The following is a 14,463-nucleotide window of genomic DNA, read 5'->3' on the forward strand; positions in this document are numbered from 1 at the left end:
TAATTAACGCTGAAACTGGGCACGTTGGTCCGGGTTGTTTTTATCTGCGTTCAGCACGCTTTAGATATACACTTTCACAAATGCCCGGCCACATTTTTGACTGCCAAATGTAAACGGCAAAAAAGAACAGCGGGAGAGGGAGTTGGAGCCTCTTTTTTTTTTCCTTCATATTTGGATATGCTTTAATGCTTTTATTCAAATTCACCTGAGATATTGGCCCACAGTCACTTCTCAGTTTACCATAAAAATAAGATTTTGTTTCCTTCTTTCTTTTTTCATCTTTCTTCGCCTGGGTTGAGTGCTCACTTAGGAAAGCCGTGAATTCAGATCAGGGCCACCCAGGGGAGTAGAGCGAGGGCAGAGCAGGTATAGATGCGGTGTGTTCACCAGCAGGGGGTGCCAAGAAGGGCATCCTCTGTCAGTAATATGAAAAGTTTTTGTCTTGCAAATAAACCATTCACTCACAGACAGCCCCATTGTTCACTTGTTATCATCAGTGGGTGTAGTTGTAGTTAACAGGCAGATGGAAATGCGAGGATGTGTCGGACGGTGACAATAGTAGGCTACAGGAAGATAAAGGAAAGGTGCCTCCTGCCCCGCTCTGAGCTGAAATGGTTGCTTTTACGTTCCTAGCAGCTGAGGAAGGTACACTGACTGCTTGTACAGCTTCATACAAACAAGGGAAGGCAAACAGCACAGGAATGTAGAGAATTGATTTCTTTCTGATGGTTTCTCAGAACATATAAGACTGTTTGCGCCGGTTATCAATTCCAATCGATAGCAACTGGTGGAAGCCGCTGGCTCGTTGCCGGCTGCTTGTAGTTTACATCTGTGTACCTCGTGTTTCTTTTTTTTGTAATTTGGCTCCAGGGTGCTGATGACGAACATTGCAGCGGTAATTATTTCAGAATTCTAAATAATTCTCCCGTTTTGTCTCTGCAGGGCGAGGAGGCTGTTTCACCACCGCTGGAACTGAAGATTGCTTTAAATAAGCAAGTCCTCGTGGAAGGTAAACACACAGACTCCAGACCCAGCATGTGTGTGCGAATGCTCTATTGAAAGGGTTTAATAAGTAACTGAATGCAGGGTGGTTTTCTTGTTTGTGTACTGTATTTTTGTGTGTGCATGTAGGGCCAAGAGGGTGGGCCGGGGACTTGACAGGTGCACTCTGTTAGTGTTTAGAGAAGCTGCTGATCAGAAACTAACACCGTGGCTAGTAGAGAAAGTTAGTGGTTTGATTTTAAAAAGGCTTTCAGTGCTGAAGGACTAATTGGACGCAGGGGCATGCGGACAGTAACTCAGTTTTCAAGAAGGTTTTAGCTAAAATAAGGTAATGCTGTGTTTACCAAACAAGACAAGGGAGTTGGAGTACACACACGGCTGTTATGGTTGGCATATCACCCGTATCTCAGGTTTGCTTCTCACACCCGTGTCTCTGTCTGAGAGAGTTTGAGGCCCCCTGGATGTGAACTTCTGGATGGAGCAATCGGGTGAGGCTTAGTAGGACTTTGGAGAAGTGCTTTGCATGCGGGGGGTGGGGGGTGATAACACTTCAGGAGCTCAGGGCTTCAGAGGAGGAGTGCGTCTGTTTTCTGTCTCGTACAACTTAAAGCTCACATCATCTCCCTCTCTTCGCCATATTTTCTTTCATCTCTCTTTGTATTATTTCTTTTCTGTCTCTCACTCACTAGCTTCCCCCCATAAACATGCTGTGACTTGTGAGTGGATACGTTGGACATGGGTAGCAGTGCTTTCATTGCTGGTAGCTTTTTACATGGCAACAAAGCTATTCTGAGCAATGTAACTCAGGTTTGTTTGGTTTTGTTTAGTTGATTTGATAAATATTAAAATAAATAGTTGTGTGATCAGTAAAAAAAAAGAGATTGTACTCTTTGTACTCTTGAACCTAGAGAGACTTTGCAAGTGTTTTTCTTTGAATATATTTCTTCAAATGGCATGTTAAAAATGTCATATTGGATTGCTAATAAAAAACACCTGCCTGTAGACAAATCCTGTCTTAAATATTAACAGCTGCAGCTTCTCCGTACATTCTGAAAACAAAAATCTAAGTGTCGTTACACTTGCACTGTAGGGCTCTCTCTTCTCTACAATGTAACAATGTATCAGTCAGCCTGTACTCTTCTTTTTTGGGATTCAGTCACTACCACGTTTACAAGATTCAGCCTTGGGAAAAAAAAATTGAAGCAGAGGACTCATGTTGCTAGAGTTTATCTGGAGTGCATTCTCTGCATACTCAGGTCCACTCCACCAGAGCCCTCAGCTGCCTGCTCCAGATGCAAGATCAGCTCTGAAATCTTCCAAATGGTTGTGTAATTAATGTTAATGTGGCAAGATCAGCTTAATTGTTGACACAAGCTTCCAATGTGATTTTGATTGCATCACTAATGCAGAAATCCCCATGGCAGCTTATGGGATTAATATGTCTTGGTGTTTAAAGCTCTTTTAAAGTGCAATCGAGTCAAAGAGGACGAGTGTGTAAAAAGCATGTATGGTGCTCATTTTTCTCTGCATTTGGACCAAACGCACTTTTAAAAATATTTATTTTAAAAGCATGCACTTTAGAGTATGACATATATTTGAGGTGCAGGCTACTGACAAAAGTTTTGATTTGGATATCTGGAATATTTATCATCATACGGGCATATCTGTGTGATAGGGCTGCTTCTGATGTGTGCCGTGTGTTTGCCTCCTTTTTGGCCAATTTATTCAGACCTGATGACATCCAGCTTTCCAACCCAATGAAAAAAAAAAAAAAAGACAATCCTCAGATGCCCAAAACATGTTCCCCTGTTTTGAGGTCTTTCAAAGTCTTATCCTCTCATGTTGGATGTCATTTGAATTTCATGAATCCATGTAAGGGAGAGAAGAACACATTGTGCAAAGAGGCACGTCTTGTAATTCTTGCTTTGCTGTGAATGCTTATATTGCTTTCATTTAGCTGTTGAAGTTGCTTTGTTTAATCTACTTTTTATGGAAGCGTTAAGAATAAACAAGTGGATTCATGAGTTGGACCCGCAGAAAGGTCGTGTTGAGATTTATGCCGGGATGAAAATAGGGCCTCTGTAATCGTTCCCTTGACTGCATTTATTGCTTACTTTAAAAAAGTAATTTCTTTATATCAGCATCAAGCTGAAAATTGCCATGTATTAGTATTAGGCTCGGTAAGCTTCTAATTCTGTGGCATTTACAGCCGGCTGTGTTTCCATGCATTTATAACACTTTGATTCTTAAGAGCTCCTTTAATCGCTTATGCCTAGCTTGGAACATAATAAACAACTCGCTGTAGTGAAAGTGCCACATGGGGGAGATTTCTAGCAAGAAAGTAAAACGCTTCTGTCATTTGCAGTTTTGTTGCTGTGTTTTTCATGCACTGTAAGTACCATAATCTACTCTCTGAGCTTATCTGCTGCGGCTAAAAACAGTGACAGGCAGAATAGATGCAAGGCAGCGTGAAAATGAAAAATTATCGTCACTACAAAGGCGTCACAATAGAGACCAGCGCAGAGACATAAAGCGACCGTATGCCTCTGCCTTTTCCTGTTGATTGAGATCGCAGGATGTGTCAGAGCATTCTAAACACCCTCACCTGGCCACTGTCTGCGTTCCCTATCTGATGCTCTGCTCCCATGGGTGCATCAGCTGCTATCGGTACACACTCTGGCAGATCGTCTGCCTTCGTATTGTCTGACTAAACAGGTTGCACAGTTAAATTCACGCCTTATGTTCAATACAGTATGTTACACAATGGGGCGAGATTCTTTCCGTGCAACTCTCTGAATAGGAATTATCTGTAGTCGTGAGGTAGGTGGAATCTTACTTATAATGTCATCACAGATGTGCGATCTTGAAGCTACTTAAAATATCTTTTTCTGTAGAAAAGCGCATTTGACAAGTTTCAATCTATTTTTCTATCAGCATCAGACAGCCATGTCTTCTCTTGGTCTGAAACATATTGATGGATGTGTACTCTCTGGTCTGCCTCGGAGAGTGAGCAGCTTTGATAATGTCAGTCGGCTACCAGGTGCAGACGGCTAACGTGACAGAGCCCTCGTGTGAGATTGACTGAGGTGACAGAAGTAAGCAAATTCCATCTGCAGATGAGTTGTCTTATAGCGAGATGAAAAGAAAATCACAAAAGTGAGAGGAAAAGTGCCAGAGCTCTCTTTCTCAGCCTTGGCCTTGTGTCTCAGCTTCAGAAAAGATGAAATAGAGCTAATAAATGGGATTGATTTGTTGTCTTCTGAGCAAAATGACTACACAGGGTTTTTTGTGGTAACCTAGGGAAGCATCTGTCAGACTGCCTTTACAGCAAAGCAATGGTACTGAGACTGATGGAATATCTTATGTGCATACACCCTCACCACCTAAAGCACAGCAGTACATTTATATATTGCACACATTCTACAGATTCCTGTTTGTTTCCACTACATGAATGTTTGTGGCTATGTGTGGAAATTCCATAAAGTTCCTCGAAGCCACAGTGCCTCTTATTTAGATAGTTTGACTTTGTTGCGCTCACTTCATGTCATGGTAGATATCACTTTGGCAGTCCTTTGCTTTCTCCGTTTATTTTAGAAAAACAAATCCCTTTTAGGGATAAAGCACCTGGTGGGGCTACTTAATGGAATGGTTTCAGACCTACGCAAATAAACAGCTTGCATTTTTGGTGTGAGATTAGGAATGAGGCTGAGATGGAGCGAGAGCTGAAGAGAGGCGGGTAAAAACCAAACAAAGAAAGTCAACATGTGGAGAGCACAGAAGTGGAGGAGTTGCATGTCTGCTTCTGCTTCCTATAGTTCACTGTATGTACTTGGTGCCTAAAGTAATACTCATGTGAACCTGGACTAAGACTTTCCTTTAATAACTTCAGGCCGAGGTAAAGCCCTTTTTTTGAATAGCTGACCAATGACTCAGCAGTAGTTATTCAAAGGGCTGGAAAATATCAGTCTTTGTTTTTCCCCTACACACACACAAACGTGCGGTTATATCTTCACCCCAAAAAGATAGCAAGGGAGTGGACAAAGAGAAGAGCAAGTGACCAGTGAAACATAAAGCAGCGTGAGGGCTAGATTTGTTTTTAAATAGCTCATAATGGATGGTAAAATTAACAACAAATTGGGCCTTTGAACCCAGACACATTTAATAATATCTCCCTGTTTTTATTCAATCCAGAGTTTGGCACGGGTCTCCATTTCACACCATATACTGTTCCCACTCATTAGCTTATTTGATTGCCTGGAGAGTGTCAAAAATTTTTGACTACTGAGTCATAATTAAAGCTGGAGCTCAAGTACAAAATTTGTCCACACTATAATGATTTACTCAGCCTTAGTACTGACTGAATGGCAACTGAAACATGGCTGTAGAAAGTACCTGTTAAAATTAGCAATTAAGAGTTATTCTCATGAGCTAACATTTTGAAATCGAGACGCTTGGTCTCACCTGAAAGTGGCAATGCGCTTTCTCAGGGCATGCAAGTGTAGGTTCTTGGTTGCTGGTGCTATACCATCAAGGCTCTTCAGCAAAGTAGTTGACATTTGTGTTTGCTCTTTACTGTTTTTTACCATGCATGCCCTTCTGACTGGGTTTTATGGGTTTTATTAAAGGGAGGATAGATTTCAAATTTTAGTCAACAAACTAGTTAGAAACAATGCTAAATGTACACTGTTTGTTTCAAAGGCACACTTGTACCATCAGCTTCCTTTTCATAACCATCTGCAGCCCTGTCTCTTTTGTAGAGCAGAGTAGGATTTATTAAAATTAATAATGTGACACAGTTAATGAGCTTTGATAGCTTCCTCCATTGTGAACTATTCTGCTTTTGGCCCGTTAAAGGTCAGTATTGTCAAGATATTTGGTTTGGCCTGCAGTGTTCATATAATTTAAAGTTGATTTTAAGAATTCAGATTTAGATTTACTTCCTCCGAGTTGGTCCCTTTGAATGGATCGGATCATTGCCGTAGGTCTGATCTGATTGTGTTGTGATGTTATTAGGACTGCTTTTAGTTTCAAGCTGTTAGTTTTATTTGACCTCTGCTGTGAATTTGTGTTCAGACACCTGCATCTTATTTTCCATTATTATATTATTTCTATGTCAGTGAGTGTAACCACAGTATTATATTGAAACAGTTTCATTAGCTTATTGTTTCGTTGGAATTGTCCACATGTTCACCGTCGCAGTCCCTGTGCATTTTGGCCTTTCGTCTACATGCAGACGCAGTCCCTGGAAATGGATCTTGGACAGCTTTACTAATTCCAAGATGATAATATTGGAAATACTTCAGGTTAAGGCTTGTTGTGTACGTGTAGTACGAGTGGAGACTTTTCATCAGTGACACCTCTTGACACTACGAGACACTCTGTACCTTTTGCTGATTGGCATGCAAGCCCAGTGTAGGTAATGGTCATGCTATATGTTATATATAGAATAAAAATGTAATACTGTATATATAGCGATAGACAGCTGAAATATTGATGTGACCAGCTGCTGCGGGGAGAAGTAGAGAGGTGTTTTCAGACTTAGCTGCTATTGTGTGAACATGACCTGAAAGGCAGAGAAAAACTGAAAAGCTATTTCTAACCAAATGTGGGTTTATTTATGTAATCAAATGAAAAAGGTAGAGACATTTTTTAAAGTAACATTTATTTACAGTCTTCCCCCCTCTCTCTTTTTTTTAATACTCTGGTTTTAGCCTTGGCTCCTGCCTTGTTTTCATAAACAAAGTCTCTTTGGCCAGCTAGAAAAAACATAGGCCTGTTCAGTGCACTGAAAACAGGAATGACAAACACCATTAGCTGAAAAATTTCCATCTCATTGCAACTATGTTATTGTTTACTTTACCATACACGTCCTAATATGGTTACCTCCCTGTCAAAGCGGGCCAGAGCAAAGCCGAGGGGCCCTCGCAGGGAGACGCTTTCAGCTGCCACTTAGACAATAAGAAACAAATGTCACAGCTCGGCAAAATAGGCTGGCTTTCACAGTCTTACAGTACTTGGCCTTCGACGCCGCTTGGCTCAGGCTCCTGTGTGATATTTAACTACTCTCTAGTGTTAGATGCCCTCACAGGTTACCCCCACATCTCTTCGTCGCTGTGCCCTCTTTTCTCGTCTTCCTTTTGTCTTTCTTTATTTGTCTGTATCTCCCCATCGATCTCTGTCCCCGTTGCGGTGTTAGCTATGTGTGGGCTGACTGATGGGCCTCTGTTTGCTGTGTTAGGTTATTTATCGGGGTGGTGGGAGGGAGAAGGGGGTGCGGTGATGTGTTTGGAGTGGCTGTTGCCCTCCTCCCTGTGGCCGAGCGGAGGCCAGTTCAGCTGCAGGTCACGCCCTGGCCCGAAGCCGACGCCGCGTTTGAACTGGAAACGTCTTGGCGATACTTAGAGGCTCTTTATGATACTTGGATGGAATCACAACCGCACAACCTCCAGAAACCCTGGGATACTGCAGAGGAAATGTAGCGTTCTGGTGGCTGTGGCTTTTTTTACTCTAATTTTTTGAAGTTTGCTGAAATATGAATTGTTGTAACTACCAGTTTAGTTGATTGTATTGCAGAAGTGCAAATTAATGCTGTTACAGATAGAAAAACCCAGGAAAAATGTCATTAAAATGGAAAAAACCAGACGGCGTTGAGGCTTTTTAGGTATTAGGGTCAGGTAACCTCACCACAGGTTAGTCTGGCAGTAGTTGGAAATGGGGTTCTTTCAGATGCATGGGCTTTCTTTTCCCCAGTTGGTAGAGGATGATGGCGGCCTCACCTCAATCCTAAAATCCTCACGTTTATGATATTTGCCCAGTATTATCTGTGCCTGTGGATGAATGGGAGGACAGAGCATGAGGAATGTAGAAGGTCAGACTGCGTGATTTACACAGTACAGAGCCATAGAATCCTTGGGAAAATACTTGGGCTCGGATCAAACAGACGTCATGTGATATGTTCTTAACACTGACCTTTAAAGTCATGCTTTTTACTGCTGCGCTCTGGTAAAGGATGCACTAAATGTAAAATAATTTCTGTGTGTTCACCGCAAAACACAGATGGATTTTTTCTTTTACTAATTTGTGCCGGTGTGAGGTTGGTTTTTTTTAAAGATTACACCTCAGAATAATACAACTTTAAACCACATTTTTTTCTTCCTAAAAAGATCTTTTGCATTGCATTTTTTTTTATCTGATTTTCACAGTTGCTCTTATTGAATACATAAATGAGTCACAGTGACCTTAAAATAACATGACGCATACACAGAGGAAGATGCAAAGAATTTATCAAATCATTACCCACCAGTTCACATTTTTACCTGGCAATGAATGATTAATAGACCTTTTTTCACGTTTATTTTGAACCATAGTTAAGACTCACATCCTGCTCATTATTTCATCAGTATTTGTTCAGGCCTAACTATAATTTCCACTCCATTGCAGTTATATTTTCTTGATAAGCTAATGGCGCTGACCTTTTCTTTATTTTGTTTTTCATCTAAGGGAAAAAGACTATACCCTCTTTGACGTTAATGAACTTTGTGAAGAGGCTTGTTTACTGGCTTCAAGGTCAGTTTCTGAGAAAGGCACCAGGTTTTCTTGTAAACATATTTACAGCCAAAGATGTGTAAACATTGTAAATGCGTACAGGTGCAGCAGGGGCGATACTGGCATATTTTCCCTCTTTTTTTTCTTTCTTTGTTTTTTCATGACCTTTCCCCTGTGACACACACATAAAGGCTATGTGTGCATAAGTGTTTATTTCTGGAAGCACTTTAAAGCAAAATGTGCACCAACAAAAAGCAGCAAACAAAAAAAGAAAAGAAAAAAAATTACGCTTAGAAAGCGTAATGATGTGCTTACTCACAATATAAAGCTGATAGGGGAGAGAAAAGGTAGAGTAGAGGCAGGCAGCATGGCTAACGCAGGACTAGTGGGGGTATTAAAATATGAATTAATGGAATGTTGCTCAGGCACATCTCTGGGTGTAGTGTAGTGTTAAAAAATAAAATTTATGTTGCTGGCTAGTAGCCGTGAAGGTGCATTTGGACTTAGTATCCTTTAATTAGAAGTGAGATATTAGCATTTCATAGGGCTTTATGCTGGGTGAGGGGATCGGCCGGCCACCGCGCCTTCATTAGCCAGCTTCTCTGCGTAATGAGTGCCGTCATTAGCTGATGGAGTGGATTTGCCCCAGCTCTACCTTGAAAGGCACATCTTTTACATACTTGCAAGGAATAAGGCCTTTTAATGGATTTCTTAATGAATAAAATAAGATGCCACTTCTTTAAAATTTGACGAGTGCATTTCTGATAATGTACACCACTAGCTGCTGCTGCTTTTTTGGTGCATTATTAGCAGAGGGGGAAAAAGAAATGCTGTTGGGGCCAATAGTGAGAAAGCGGGAAACAAAGGTAGACTTTGGGGGGGTTTTGTGCAAAAGTTGAAAAATGTCTATAATGTGTAGCTGATGAAAGTGCCAGATCAGCCGTGTTGGCGTTCATTAATATGCGTATGAAATAAGGCGTATGTGATTTCTGTCAGGGTCTGAGGCTCTATGCTAACACTCGCCATGTTTATAAGGGAAAGCGGCAGGACAGCTATTGGATAAAACCTGACTGCAAATTATATGTGCGGCTGTTGATGAAGCGTGTGCACACGCTCAACAACAGTCAAGACAGTCAGAGGAGAGGTGTTTTTTTGCGATATGGAAGTCTCCCTAAGCCTTTGGCTGCGGCTCCACTCTCAGAATCAGCCGTGAAGTGATTAGTATTTTATTGATGAGCTCCTGAAGTGGCAAGTGTGGGAAATTGGATCTTTGATCTCCTGGAGTTTGGGAAATATATCCTGAGAGTGTGGAGCTCTCCAGGTAAAACACCCCCCAGCCCCCGCCCCCCCCAGCACCAGCAGCACTGTGATGCACACAGACGCACATGTATACATACAGGCATGTCGTTTGGGAGGGCTATTCCTCCCCTTCTCCAAAACACATATTTGTTTTGGATGTTTTCACTGAGAGTCTACACGGTGATTACAGATGTTCATTAACAAAATTGGGTATTTGTTTTAAACTTTAACCAATCACTTTGATATGCTAATTACAGTGTAATTTAATTTGAGCCCTGTAATGATGATGCTGTTATTATGGACATAAATGATGCAGTTAAGCTGAGAGTAATCTCATTTGCATACTGTACATGCCAGTAAATTAAGCCCTTTCCTGCGTTGCTTCAGCTTTAATTTTCCACTCCTTTTCACACAGCATCCCTCAGCCCCTGTGCCTAATAGCAAGCCGGCTTGTTTGATGTGGAGAGCCGCTTCCTCACAGTAAATCTAGTCACAATATGTAATACATAAAGGCTCTCATTATAACTCTAAGTGCCCTTTTAAGAAGTTGGTATTAATAAGCAGGCTGGCTTTTCATGCTTTGTAGTGATACACAAAAACAGTTTTGTCCCTCACCATAATCATCTTCGGGATTCTTTAATCTGCATCTGAGAAATAAAAGCTATCATGCTTGTAATAATGATGTACCCAGGAATACTTAAAGAGCCCTAATCAGATTGTATATGTCCTCCACTATGTGCTGATCAGACATATCTTCAAATAGGTGATTTTATTTTGATATTCCTACTTTGAAAAAAAAGAAAAAGAAAAGATGAAGGGCATTTGGATGTGTTTCTATCCTTGCTTAAAAACTAATTGACAAATATTGCCCTGTTGTATGTTTAGCACAAATAATTTGGATTCATTTCTTTGTACAAATGTTATTTGATGTCTGTATGAAAGAGCCACATTTATGACAGAGGGATGCGGCCAGCCTTGATAAAAGCTCCTGTGTCTTCATTAGAGAAGCAGCACCTCATGGTGTCTGATTGTCTGATGTTTGCAGGGAGAAGGTAAACATGTTTGTCATACGGCGCTGTATTTATGCTGCTCAAACATGCGAGGTAGGCCGTGGTGAATGTTAAGGACTTTGGCTCGGCGCACGTCTCGGTGAAACGTGCAGCCTCACAATGGTCTGAACTTGCCCTGCTTGCAAACAATAGTCCAGCTCCCCCTTTTTTTGCGTTTGGAAGGAGGGTTAGAAGGCTGTTTTATGGACTTCAACACTGACAATACAATTGCCCTTCACTGAGAATGCTCCTCCATTTTGTGCCATAAAGAATATTATTTTTCTGCCAGCCAATTTTCTCTGTTAGTCTCTAATTGGCTACATAAATCTCGGCCGTTGAGGGTGAGAAATGTTGCGGTGTCACACAGTGTAATCTTCACCCTTATTTACCAATTCATTAAGATTCATTGATGCAGGATCGGTGAGAGGAAATGACAACATAAATCAGGCCTCCAACATAATGACCCTAATCAGTTGGGAATTGCAGAAAATGTCATGATGAACTATGTCCTTGTATTAGTGCCACTGTACATTGTCATTGTGCTGCTTTATGAGTGGGACGCATCATCCTGACATGGGCTGTATTTAACAAAAAAGAGTTGTTAAAACCTGATTCTATTAAAAGGAAGAAATTCATGTAGGGTCTTTTGGTATTTAGCCGTTTGCCCTTTATCTTCAGTTTAACTGCTTGATGGAACTCCCTTCCTTTTTAACCCTTGCTGTCCTCTCTCTGGGAAGCCATAACATGCTTCTTAGGCTTAAATGACCCCTGTCGTGGCACGTTGAGGAAGAATGTCTCCTTCAGGAGGAGTGGGGGGACTCAGTGGGTAAGGCCACACCCATAATAATGACAGCCAATCACACGTCAAAGAGCAGACTGCGGATGTTTCTTGAATAGAGAACTTGGTAAATTTTAAGCAGCGGTTGAAGGAATGACTGTTGTGAGTAACTATTGAAACAAAATAGTCACTCCATTACCGTGCCATTATTTGTGTGTAAAGGTTAATGACTGTGTCTGGAAAATCAATAGCTTAACTTAATCTCTTTGTGAGTAACTCTAAACAAGAGAGGTTGGAGACATGCACCCGCTGTGCGTTTTTGTCTGCAGAGAAACATTTAACACCGTCAAGATTTTTTTAAATAGCAGGGTTTTGAACAGACCATGCTTTCTTCCACTTATCGTGCATGGTACTGAGAGTGGAAATGTAATAAATGGATGTAGCACAGCTGATGACTTACTCAGTGGTAATTAACAGCTTACTTTGTCTGTGGTTTACCACAGGTCTGTCTTTGCAATTTCACAGAACTGCAAAGCTTTTACCAAAAAATGATTAGGCTCCATGTTGTCAGATCACAAAGGAAGCGTGCACTTTGATGAGTTGACACCTGCCACCCCCAAAAGGCAACAACGCTAATAATTTTTTCCTTTCTTTGCATAGGCATGCAATATTAATTAGACAAGTTCATTAAGGCTAACCTCAGTTTTCCCAGGAAAATGTATGTGACACATTTGGGAGCAGCACATTGGGAGCAGCCCTTACATGGATTCTAGTAAAAATGATTAAAAATATATGACACACTTTAAGTAATGTTAAAACAATAAGTGCTTTTGCAGCTCCCGTAGGACGCTGATAGATTTGTGTTTTTCTTTGGGGTTTTTTTGTGTTTGACACATCTAATTGGTAAGACGAGCTTGAGGGCAGCAGCGCTGGCTTTTTTTTCCCCTTCCATTGAGCCTGTGGTCAGAAAAAGCAGCCCCTCGTCTCCTGGTGTCTGTCCTCTCGCTGTAGTGTTAATGGGCATAAGCCACATGTGAGCGAGATTATCAAAGTCAAATGAAGGAGAGTCGCTGAGAAAATGTGTGGCGTACCACTCCTGAAAGAGGCTCCACATCCCAGAATTACTATTCCATTCATGCACAACCAGATTTAAACTCATTAGATTTCTCTATTTACTTAGTCTCCATCGGCCCTAGTTGCACTAAAAATATCATGGCCTGCCTTACTTTGGCACATTCCGTCATTGTCTGTGCACAGCAGGCCTTTGCACAGAGGTGTTTCTCACATGGCTCCATGCAAAGGAGACAAACGGCTTTGGGTGTTTTCTGAAATTACAAATCTACTCAGTTTCGCTACTGGAATCTGCCTTTTTGCACCCTGCTTGTTGTTAATTTATCTGCACTTGTAGCGTGTTAATACTCAGATGTTCGTGTGAATCATTCTAGTCACCTCTGCTTGTGGTGTAGTAATAGGTTTGGATCTAAACTTTCATGCTTGAGAATACTACTGTAGTCATCCTGAGGTGATATAAATATGTGTTTTGATCATATTTTATGGCTTCCTCTCATGGGGCTAGCAGTTTTGTAGGGGGACTAAATTATATCAGTAGGGGAAGTGCAGGGGGAAAAAACACCAGGGGATTCTGGGTGAGGAAGCCTCGTTGGATGGCTTCATCTCAGCAGATGGCAAGTTGTTGTATGCATGAAAAATTAATGGTCAAGGTGATGTGCTGCTTGAAAGTCCCCGCTATACATTATCTACTGTGTATAATCACTTATATGTGGGCAATTACATTTTTGATGTAGCAGGCAGACTAAGTCATAATCTTACTATTCAAGTCACACATAAATCAAGTAATCAAAACCAGGCGCTGTGATTTATGAAGAATAACGTCTTTTCTTGCTCAGTTCCACCTAATTCCTTCTTTGTTGTTTCTTTTTCTCTCCATGCTCTGATGTAGTGAGTGCCATCTCTGGGAGCCCTCAGACTTCCTTTGTTATTTCCACAAACCCGGTTACTGAATAATTGAATGAGGTAAATGTTTAACATGTTTTTACAAGTTCCTCGCTGTGCTGTTGTGAAGCGCCACTGTTTGTTGGGCCTGGAAGAAACACACGATTGCTTTGCTTGACAATGATGTGTTTCCATAGGAGACCACCCCCATGGCTGCCCACCCCGCCCGTCACCCCATCTTGTTCTCATTCACGGTGGCTTGCGAGCAGCTGCAACACGCCAGCCTAATGCGTCTCGAAATGTCAGAAGAATGACTTTTTGTTTATCTTGACTTTTGCCTCGCTGTTTATTCTAGTCAAAGCTGCGTTTGCATCGACCTTGATTCCCTAAAGCCTCGCCCCCTCCTTCTCCCCTCCTAGAACCTGTTTACACTCTGCCTGCCCCTAGTGTCACCTAGGAAATTGGCTGATCATTTCACCTGGTTAATATTAAATGGCTCCTGCAAGGAGATGTGTTTGTTCATAAACACAAACCCCTGCTCCTCATGTTTACTGTAGCCATGGCAGCAATCACTTATTAAACAAACAGCTGCTTTGTTTGCTGGTGTCAGTGGCCTGCTTATACCCTGTACAAGGTCTGGGAAGAACTTCTGTGTCTCTTGTGGAGCAGAAATCTAGGATTTGCAATGGGGGTATTATTTGCAGAAGGGTGGGTGCAGCGTGTTTTACTTCTATATTGTCAGAGAAGTCTGGAGATATGCTTTGCTTATCTGTGACTTGGTTGAAGTGGCTGACAAGATTACACGGTTGTTTGGTCTGACTGTGAAGTCTCCTTTGG

General features: G+C 41.5%; 1 protein-coding gene across 21 annotated transcripts in view; it reads left to right on the forward strand.

Moving 5' to 3' along the window:
• The window catches only part of foxp1b (forkhead box P1b), a 146,536-nt gene that overhangs the window by 47,647 nt on the left and 84,426 nt on the right, over positions 1-14,463 (forward strand). For 15 of the 21 annotated variants that reach the window (XR_005613067.1, XM_039612102.1, XM_039612100.1 and 12 more), the window contains one exon: positions 943-1,009. The gene's annotated coding sequence lies outside the window, so the exon portion shown is untranslated. Of the gene's footprint in view, positions 1-511; positions 646-942; positions 1,010-1,308; positions 1,491-13,633; positions 13,708-14,463 lie in introns of those variants that run through there. The other 6 variants (XM_039612088.1, XM_039612092.1, XM_039612096.1 and 3 more) reach the window with 5 other exon arrangements.

The sequence above is a fragment of the Oreochromis aureus genome, linkage group 5 (assembly GCF_013358895.1).
Source record: "Oreochromis aureus strain Israel breed Guangdong linkage group 5, ZZ_aureus, whole genome shotgun sequence".
NCBI lineage: Eukaryota > Metazoa > Chordata > Actinopteri > Cichliformes > Cichlidae > Oreochromis > Oreochromis aureus.